Genomic DNA, 10,162 nt, shown 5'->3' on the forward strand with positions numbered 1-10,162 from the left:
AGAAGCAGGCTCCCTGCCCAGCAAGGAGCCCAATGCAGGGCTCGATCCCAGGATCCCGGGATCGTGACCCAAGCCAAAGGCAGACGCTCAACTGACTGAGCCACCCAGGTGCCCCTCATTAGTGTCATTTTTAAATAATGTCTGTCTCCCACCTGATCCTCTGAGGTCCGTAAGAGTGGGGATGGTAGGGGTCTTTGCTTATTATCAGATCATAAGAAATTAGTGCAATACCAGGGACATGGCAGGCACTCTAAAATACAGGTTGCATTCGTTAATTTGCCCTAATTAGCAGGGCTAAGAGTCAAACCAAGTTGTGCCTGGCTCCAAAGCCTGAACCCTCTCTATTGTGCCATGCCACCTCCAACATATTCATGGCACTTTAGGAAAATAAATAAGCCTTAAATTAATAACCTACATAGAGATGCCAAGAAAATGGAGCCTGGCAGATAACAGGACAATCACAATTGCAAAAGGTAAGCCTTGGTATGAATGTCATTGCAAAGTCTTTCAACCTTTGAATTTACAGAGACTGATCTGTCTTCTGTCATAGTTATCTGTCCCTCCGTATATCTAGAAATCTGTGGTTTGGGTGTCCACCACTCTTCCTACTCTTTGCCCATCCCAGACTGAATTTCAGTGGCCGCCAGTCCATGTTTGCCATTTAGATGGGTAGATAGATAAATGTGATAGAGATACGGATGGTATAGATGATACAGATACAGATATGTATATATGTCCATCCTTTGGGAAAGGATTAAAATGGATACTGGAGTCACAGTGGAAAAACAAAATTTCAAACTATGAATTTTCTTTTCTAAAAAATTTTTTTTCACTTGGCCAATTTCATCCACATGCATGGATAAATCACCAGCCAAATGCTGATTACTCCCAAAATTTAATACTCTAGGTCCCATCTGTCTCTTTGTTCCCAACCAGAAATTCTCATTTTTTTGTTACTAAAACCTCTTTACATTTTTCAAAAGTATAGACAACCTCAAAGAATTTTGCTTCTGTAGATTATATGTATCAATGTTTACTGTGTTAGAAATTAAAACTGAGAAAAAATTTTAATTTACCTATTAATTTATTTAAAAATATGTATTCACTACATGTTAATTACATTTTATGAAAAATAGCTATTTTCAAAACAAAAAAAATGTGCTGAAGAGAATGTCATTGTTTTGCAGTTTGCAAATCTCTTTAATATCTGGCTTAATAGAAATAACTTGGGTTCTCATATCTGTTTCTGCCTTTAATCTATTATAATATTGACAAAACTGGCATCGTACACAATATATAGTTAGAAACAGGAGTATTTTAATAGCTCCTCCTTTTTATTCTAACTAATAAAAGGACACTCCCAGAAGATACATAATTACATTACTCAAGTGTTTAACCTTGCTCCACAAATATATTGTGATCTACTTGAGGTTCACAAGAGTTTACCCCAGGAAGGATCCCTTAGTGCAAACAGGGTATACACCAGGAGCTGCATGTTGTGGGTGTAACCAACACAAGCCCAACTATCTCATTTTCTGAAACTATACAAGCACCTATACCTAGAATAAATGACCTGTATGTAGCTGGAGTTCTTAGGGGTGGGATAGAAAGCAATTGTGATCCTTCTAAGAAAAATAATAGTTGACAGCTTATAGCATTTTAAGTCTGCCATTAAGTATGAGAACTTTTGAATGAAAAACTAAAACCATACACACATGCTTAGTTACTTCCACATATGACTACTGAGCCAAGTGTGTGCTGTAAGCAACAGGATGGTTTGAATAAATGTGAAATGATGGGAGCTGTCAAAACTGTGGTCCTTTAGTAATAACGTAGACAAGGGTCAAGAACACTCCACTTATAGTCTGCATTAATGAGAATTGTGTTATTTGTTTAACATTCATATGTCCACGAGACCTAGCAACTTCCTAAATTCATGTATTCTGTCCAGAAATCAGACCAAATATTCCAGTTTTTATTGAGAAATATGGTCAATATTACAATACTTCATTAAAGAATGCCCAGGCTATGACTTGACTTTATTTCTTTCTTTTTTTTTTTAAGAGTTATTTATTTATTTCAGAGAGATAGGGAGAGAGACCGTGCGTGCACTAGTTGGGGGAGGGGCAGGAAGAGAGGGAGAGAGAGAATCTCAAACAGACTCTCTGCCAAGCACCAAGCCCGATGCGGGGCTTGATCTCAGGACCCTGAGATCATGACCTGAGCTGAAACCAAGAGTCCAGAGCTCAACCGACTGACCACCCAGGCACCCCATGACTTGACTTTCAGTATTATTCAACTGCTTATATTGAGATTTAAGAACATTGACCTTAATTGCTTATAAGCTATTGTCACATGGAACAAAATTTTTTATGTGTTGTTGTTATTGTTATTGCTATTATTACTATTGCTATTATTTTATCCATCTTTTTCCAAAACTTGAAGAGTGTGAAGTGGGTGTATGTATGTGTTGGAGGAGAAGAAATGAAGAAATAGAATGGTATAAAAATTAAATTGGCTGACTGCCATATTTAGAAAAAAGCAATCATTGTCACATTCTGTTGGATTTATGTTTTGTACACAATTACAATATTAAAAGGCAGCAACATTTGGGGTAGGAGAATGATTATTGCTTATTTCATTTGAAAAGGATTCTCCACTCATTTAGAGAGTACGTGTATTTGTTTAAAAACAAACAAACAAAAATGTTGAGGATCCCACCTCTTAAAAATCTATCAAAACACCATTACACCCTGGGTTTCCTACTGTCGCCGAAGTTTGAAAGCATGTATGCTTTTAAGTCTCCTCTCTCCTGTGACAGAGAAGACTGAATGGAGTCCATGTCAGTGTTGAAGACTGTAGCTCCTCCAGGGCAGAAACTGTCTTACTCACCTTCATGTGGCCATGCCTCCATCTGCCTGGCACACAGCAATTTTTCAATGACTGAGTAAGTTGAATTCTCTCCACTGGCCATTACAGTGTTGAAGATAGTCTATATTTAAGATTAGAAACTTTCTCTTAGAGAGGAAACATGCTTAGAAATAGAAATTATTTTTATCACTTCTCAGTATTATTTTTCATTGTTCAAGTTGTAAAAGCAGTTGTGTGGCTTTTATCCCCATCATTAGGACAAATTATAGCCTGATTCCAAAGTTAGCCTTCAGCCCTACAATATAACAACAGAAGGTGAACCTTTTTCAAAACTCATCAACTATGTAAATGTTTTTAAATGACCTATACATCAATAACAGCATTGCTTTAATGAAAGTTTTGGAGGAATTTTAAAAGGCAGTTTCTCCTCCCTTATTTTCTCAACAAAGGAAAATTTTATTTTTTAAAATTGAAGTTCTAAAGTTTATCTTTCTTTTTTTTTAAGATTTTATTTATTTATTTGACAGAAAGAGACACAGCGAAAGAGGGAACACAAGCAGGGGGAGTGGGAGAGGGAGAAGCAGGCCTCCGGCAGAGCAGGGAGCCCGATGCGGGGCTCGATCCCAGGACCCTGGGATCATGGCCTGAGCCAAAGGCAGACGCTTAACAACTGAGCCATCCAGGCACCCCTAAGGTCTTTGTTTTCATAGGAAATATATTATACATTACATATTCATAAAGCTAAACAGGAAATGATGGTTTACTCCTTAAATTCAAGATCAATGTTAGGATTTTTCTCAGAGAATTAACATTATAATTGTAATTTACTTAGATCTTGAAAGTAAAAATTCACAATTATAAAATATGTTTATTTTAAGCTTTACATGTTGGAAAAGTAACTTATCATGTTGCATCATTATGGATGGCTGGCTTCCTTAATAAGGCAATCCAGTTAGGTTTTTATTGGGAGTCCCCTCAATGCTTAGAGTGATTCTACTTACTTTTTTACTTCACTTAGTGCCTAGCATAGGCCTCAAGTACAGCTTCAGATATAAAATGAGGTGTATGGCCATGCAACAAGCTGATAGTGTTTTGGGTCACACAGTGTTAGAATCAGGCAATTTCTTGTTCTCCATATATTTTCCTCAAGTTACAATCATCTCTAAATGTTCTTCAGAGGTGATTTAGTGGTCTGTGGAAATGACCTAATCTAATGATAACTCACATTTCTTTTTGTCTCCTTTTTCTTCTTATTTTTAAAGATTTTATTTATTTATTTATTTGAGAGAGAGAGACAGAGCACAAGCAGGGGGAGGGGCAGAGGGAGAGAGAGAAGCAGACACCCCACTCAGCAGGGAGCCCTATGTGGGGCTTGATCCCATGTGGGGCTCAATCCCAGAACTCCCGGATCATAACCTGAGCCGAAGGCAGATGCTTAACTGACTGAGCCAACCCGACATCCCTTTTTGTCTCCTTTTCTGTTCTATTGCTATGGGTCATCATATCCCTGCAGCAGGATTGTGGTAGAAACACATTGTAATCCAAGTACTTCTCTTGATTTCCAATTAATGAGATATTGGTGTGCATGCATGTTTGTGTGTGTCTTACAAAAACAGACCAGATGTATTCTTCAGCTCGTGCTCTGAAACATACCACCTCAAAAGTTAGTGGCTTAACACAACCACCATTGATATAGCTCATAGTTCTGTGGGTTGGCAATGTGGGCTGGGCTCAGTGAGACAGTATTTCTGCTATTCTCAGCTGGACTCATTTGTGGGTCTTTAGTCAACTGCAGATGAGTTTAGAGTTTAGGCTCTGCCTTTAGGCTGTCAGCTGGGTAATGGAGCAACTGGGCCAAGGGTCTCTCATCATCCCACAGGCTAGCCCAGCCTTGTTCATATGATGGTTCTGGGCTTGAAGAGCAACAAAGGTGAAGCCTCAGGGCCCAGTTGATTTTTCAAGCCTCTGCTCTTGTCACTTGGAACTGACCCATTGACCAAAGCAAGTCACGTGTCCAAACTCAGAACCAGTGTATGGAAAATCCTTCCAAACAATACAGGGAGGCATGAACAAAACAGAGTCATTCTTGCAGTCAATGTAGCACTCACTAGAGTACCCTAAAAGAAGGCATTAACCAAGAAAAATATCTCCTTTTAGGAGCCTTTCTCTCCTAGACCCGAAGTCAGTTGCTAACATGGATTAAACCTGCTGGCCTAGGAGAAATTGCCAACGACAATGGTTAATGGTGAAATCACTAAATATAAACTAAATTGTTATCATTCCACAGTGAGAAGTTATTTATAATATTATAAGGCTAGAATAATCAAGAAAATTTTGGAAAAAATGCTGATCAGATTGTACTGCCAGACATTGAGCTATACTATAAACCTATTAATAATGGGAAACAGATGCCCGTGTAGCTACATAGCTCAATGGAACACAATATAAATCTAGAATCATGTTAACAAATAGATATGTCCTTAGTACTTGATAAAAGTGTCACTCTAAGTCAGGACAAAAGTAGATTTGTATTTATTGGCTCACTACATATGTATGAAGCCATCATTATTTGTTCCTGAACCAGTGTTTCTTAAACCTCTGACGTGGACCCAGCATTGTTCTAGGCACAGAAGACAGAGCAGTGAACCTAGAAATCAAGGTTCCTTTTTCCTTAGAGCTAATGGTTTAATGAGAGGAGATGTAAAATAAAGTCACCCAAAACAATAAATACACATTCAATAATACATAAAACAGTCAAATGCATTCAGATAGTGATAACTGCCATTAGGACAATGGAATAGGGAACTGTGTTAGAGAAAGATTGGAGGGAGGCCTTATTTGGACAGGATGGCCATGGAAGGCCTCTCTGAGGTGGTTACATTTAAGAAAAAACAGAAAAATGAAAAGAGACCAGCTGTGATGAGAGCAGAGCTTTCTTGGCAGGACAGTAACAAGAACAAAGGAAATGAGGCAGGAAGCAGCTTGGTCTGTTCCAGGAACAAAAAATCAAACCAGAGGGTTTAGTCAGTTGAGCGACTGACTCTTGATTATAGCTCAGGTCATGATCTCGGGGTCCTGGGATCAAGCCCTGCACTGGACTCTGCGCTCAGCGTGAAGTCTGGTTGAGACTCTTTCTCTCCCTCTGCCCCTCCCCCCTCTCTTTCCCTCTCTCTTAAAGAAAAAAAAAAAATCAAGCCAGAGCAACAAGTATAGAGTCAGTACCATGGAAGCCGAGAATCAATCAAGTCGAAGACGTAGGGAAGAACTGGGCCATGGGGGCCTCTGAGGCCATGGGAAGGGGGTCAGGTTTAGACTTGATCTCGGATTCGGGGGCAGCCGGCAGAAAGGTTTTCAGCAAAGGAAATCAGAGGTGGTATTGTGACCTGATTTTTGTCTGTAGAAGATCATGCTGGTTACAGGTGGAGAATGCACATAGTGAGACAAGAGTGAAGGCAAAGACCAATTAGGAGGTCATTTGCAGTATCTGAGGAAGAAATGATGCTGGCCTAATATAGGGGATAGTGGAGATGCAGACTAAGATATACCTCCAGACTTGCCGATTTACTGGAAGTGGAAGAAGGGAAGGAAAAGAATCAAGAGTGACTATTAAACATTTGGCCTGAGCAACCATGAGTCTGTTTGCCACGGTGCTAAGTTGTGTGGATATAACGGAGACTAAGACATAGTCCTTGCCTTGTAGAGTTCATAATCTACAATTATTTAATAAATGTTGCTTGGTTAATAAACTACTAGTTTAGAAAAATTAAGTTAGATTTAAATATCACAGTTTTTACATCACAAAGTCTAGATGTGTTGAAATGCTAAATTTAATATATGAATACTATCTAAATAAATAAGCTAGAAGAAAATAAGTATGCATATTTATATCCTTTAAGGATGGAAACACTTTTTAACATTGAGATCTAAGTGATAAGGGAAAATATTAATAGGTTGAATATTGAAACTTTTAAACTTCTGAATGTAAAAAAATATACAATAAACAAAATTAAAAGGAAAACAGTACTTGGGAAATACACTCATAGCATATATGATGAAGAGTTGATGTCCTAATATGTAAAGAATCTTGAAAAGGTGAAGCAAAGAATACAATAAATAAAAAAGCAAAAGTACAGGGTAAGTCTAAGGAATGAGTTCAAGCTTTCAGATAATCAATAATACACATATTTAAAATAGGATATGATTTTTTTTTACCTTTCAAATTGGTAAATAAAAAAAAGAAGAAGAGGGACGCCTGGGTGGCTCAGTCGGTTAAGCGTCTGCCTTCAGCTCAGGTCATGATCCCAGGGTCCTGGGATCGAGTCCCGCATCGGGCTCCCCGCTCTGCGGGGAGCCTGCTTCTCCCTCTGCCTCTGCCTCTCTCTCTCTCTATCTCTCATGAATAAATAAATAAAATCTTTAAAAAAAAAAAAGAAGAAGAAGAATCTAGGAGTTATCTAAGGAGTATAAAACTGACACCTTTTCGAGACAAATTCTTTAAAAATGCACATTGCCCTTCCATTGGCAATTTCATTTTTTGAACTGTATCTAAAAGGCATTTTCATGGTTGTGTGCAGCTATATATAAACATTTTCTGAAGTCTTGTTTACAGTAATACAAATTTCTCACAATAGGAAACTGATTAAATAATACTTTGTATTGTATAATATAGTGCAGCTAGTTAAAATCACATTGCAGGAGAAAAACTAACTGACATATGGTCAAGTGTTCATAATATGTTTTATGTGATAAAAGCAAGTTATAAAACATCAAGGCAAAGGTAATAACATTTTGGTAAATACCCATAGAGAAACTATGTCAATGAAGGCATTCACCAAATTGTTTGTAGTAACTCTATTTGAGGGTTGGGATTGTAGGTGAATTTTTCTTCTGCATATCTGTGTTTTTCAAACTTTCCATATTGTACATGTGTAATTATGTTTTTTTATGTTACAAAATAAAAAATCATATATTTATAAAAGGGTAAGTACTCGAAAATAAAAGGAGTCACTGAGCCTCTAACTAAAGGTAACTAACTGGAAAGCAGAAGTCAGAATAAAGGCTTCAAGGATGCTTGTGATAAAAAAATGCAAAACAAAGTTGCCCTGATACTGATAACAAGCAAATGAGCCCCATAGAGTGGAGACAGTGGAGGAAGAGCATAAACTTAGACAAAGAAGTTCTGGAACCTGGGGGCCACAGACACTGCAGGTCCTGTTAGTCATCATTCAAAGGTCAGTCCACACGGCAGGTGGTCCCGGGACCAACTAATCAAGTGAACACCGACAAGTAATCCCAAGTTACACTGTCCTCATATATGAGGTTGTAGAAGCTTTGATGGCAACCTAATAAGCCCATTGGCTTGATTCTGCTCAGTTTTTTGGGTTTTTTTTTAAGATTTTATTTACCCATTTAACAGAGAGAGAGACGGCGAGAGCAGGAACACAAGCAGGGGGAGTGGGAGAGGTTGAAGCAGGCTTCCTGCGGAGCAGAGAGCCCGGTGCGGGGCTCGATCCCAGGACCGTGGGATCATGACCTGAGCCAAAGGCAGATGCTTAACGACTGAGCCACTCAGGCGCCCCATGATTCTGCTCAGTTTATTAAAATAACCTTCCAACATGATAAAGCCAGTCACTCTTGACTCTCATGCACAAGTTAAATAGATAAACTGTCTGACCTCTTGAACATACAGAATCCTTAAAACACCATATTTATCGAACAGGTAACCTGCCAATCTATAATAATGATCAGTCTATGACTTTAACATTTGAACTCAAAAGACACCACACATCAATTCGGCTTACTGTACTCATTGTTGAAATTATATTGAATCTCTTTTGAGGGCTCTAAGGTTTACACTTGTAAAGATAACATTTTTTTTTGAATTATCAATAGTTGCTTCACATGAGAAACAGATAAATGAACAGTGATACTAAAAAGTGTGTAAGCGGGTGTGAGAGCGTGTGTGTGTGTGTATGTGTGCGTGCGCAAGTGCGCACGCAAACAAAAGCACTTTGTATTCCCACAGCCTCTGTCATTTGAGGGTCTCTAAGTCTATGGGGCCCTTTTTGAAACTGGAGGTATTGAGGAAGAGCAAAGTCCCCAAATTCAATTCAGTCGGTTAACAACTAAATTGTTATCCAATTCCTCTTTTGTACTTCATTACAATAGTTCTCAAACTTTGATGTCTACCGGATTCTTCTTTGGAGCTTATAAAAATACAGGTGCCTACAGCCTACCCCAGACCTCCTAGATCAGAGTCTCTTGGGTGCTGAGGCCCAGAGGTATGCAGGTTCAGCAAGTTACACAGTAGTTCTGGGGTGCCCTGAGGTGTGAGAATCACTGCTCTGGGTGAAAAGGTGCTGGCAGGGAAAGGAGGCGGCATAAGGACAAAGGAAAGAAAATTAGACATTTCTAATTCAAAGACCACATTTTAAAAAGGAAGACGTGAATAGTGGCATTCATTCCTAGGTAGCATCATATCTTATGAACTACTCATCCCTCATCTGGATAGAGGGTAGAAGTCAGTTTTAGAGTCAGTCCAATTTCGTGGTTAATGTCCATTCACGTCTCAAGATGTGTGTCAGAGAGCAAAGGAGGGTTCCTATCAGCTGCTCCTAAGAAAGAAAGTAAACACTCCCAACATGCACCGAGGCACAGGGAGTGGCTCAGGTTTCTAACACTTCCCTGCTCCGGCGAATAGGGGTAATAATTAACAGCTCCTTGGGCTTGATGATCGTGCGGAGGGGCACTGCCAGGCGCAGAGCCTCGAGCCGCCCCTCCTCCGCACTTGGCTCTGACCTCAGCGGCAGGTGAGTGAGCCCTGCCTTTTCCTGACAGTCGCAATTGGTAATTTGTGACCGAGCGCGGGGAAACAGACTCTCCGGAGCAAGTTCAGCTCAGTAACTCAGGTACAAAGGCTTCTCCTGGCCCCAGTGTGAATCACAGGTGAAAAATGGGGGTAGGGAAAAGAACCCCTTTCATCCACCCCCTGAGGTCAGGTTGAGGACAAGTTATTAGAAAGCAGAGTTCATGGGCAGCCAAGTTGAGTGTGTGCAGCCTGAAACCGGGACATGGCTTTTCCTTTTGATGGTTTCCAGAATACCCATTCCTGACCAAGGTAAGCATGTGGGGAGGAGGGAAGGGCTTGGAGGTAATTGTGGCCACCGAAGCCCTTTTCTCCCTTTACTCAAGGGAAATAGCTCAATGAGCGCTTTATCTGAAATTGCACTTACCCTCACCAAGTACTAGCTCCTGCGTGACAGCCCCCTTTTCTTGAATCAGCGGGCTTGAA

The sequence above is a fragment of the Neomonachus schauinslandi genome, chromosome 2 (genome assembly GCF_002201575.2).
Source record: "Neomonachus schauinslandi chromosome 2, ASM220157v2, whole genome shotgun sequence".
Classification (NCBI taxonomy): Eukaryota; Metazoa; Chordata; class Mammalia; order Carnivora; family Phocidae; genus Neomonachus; species Neomonachus schauinslandi.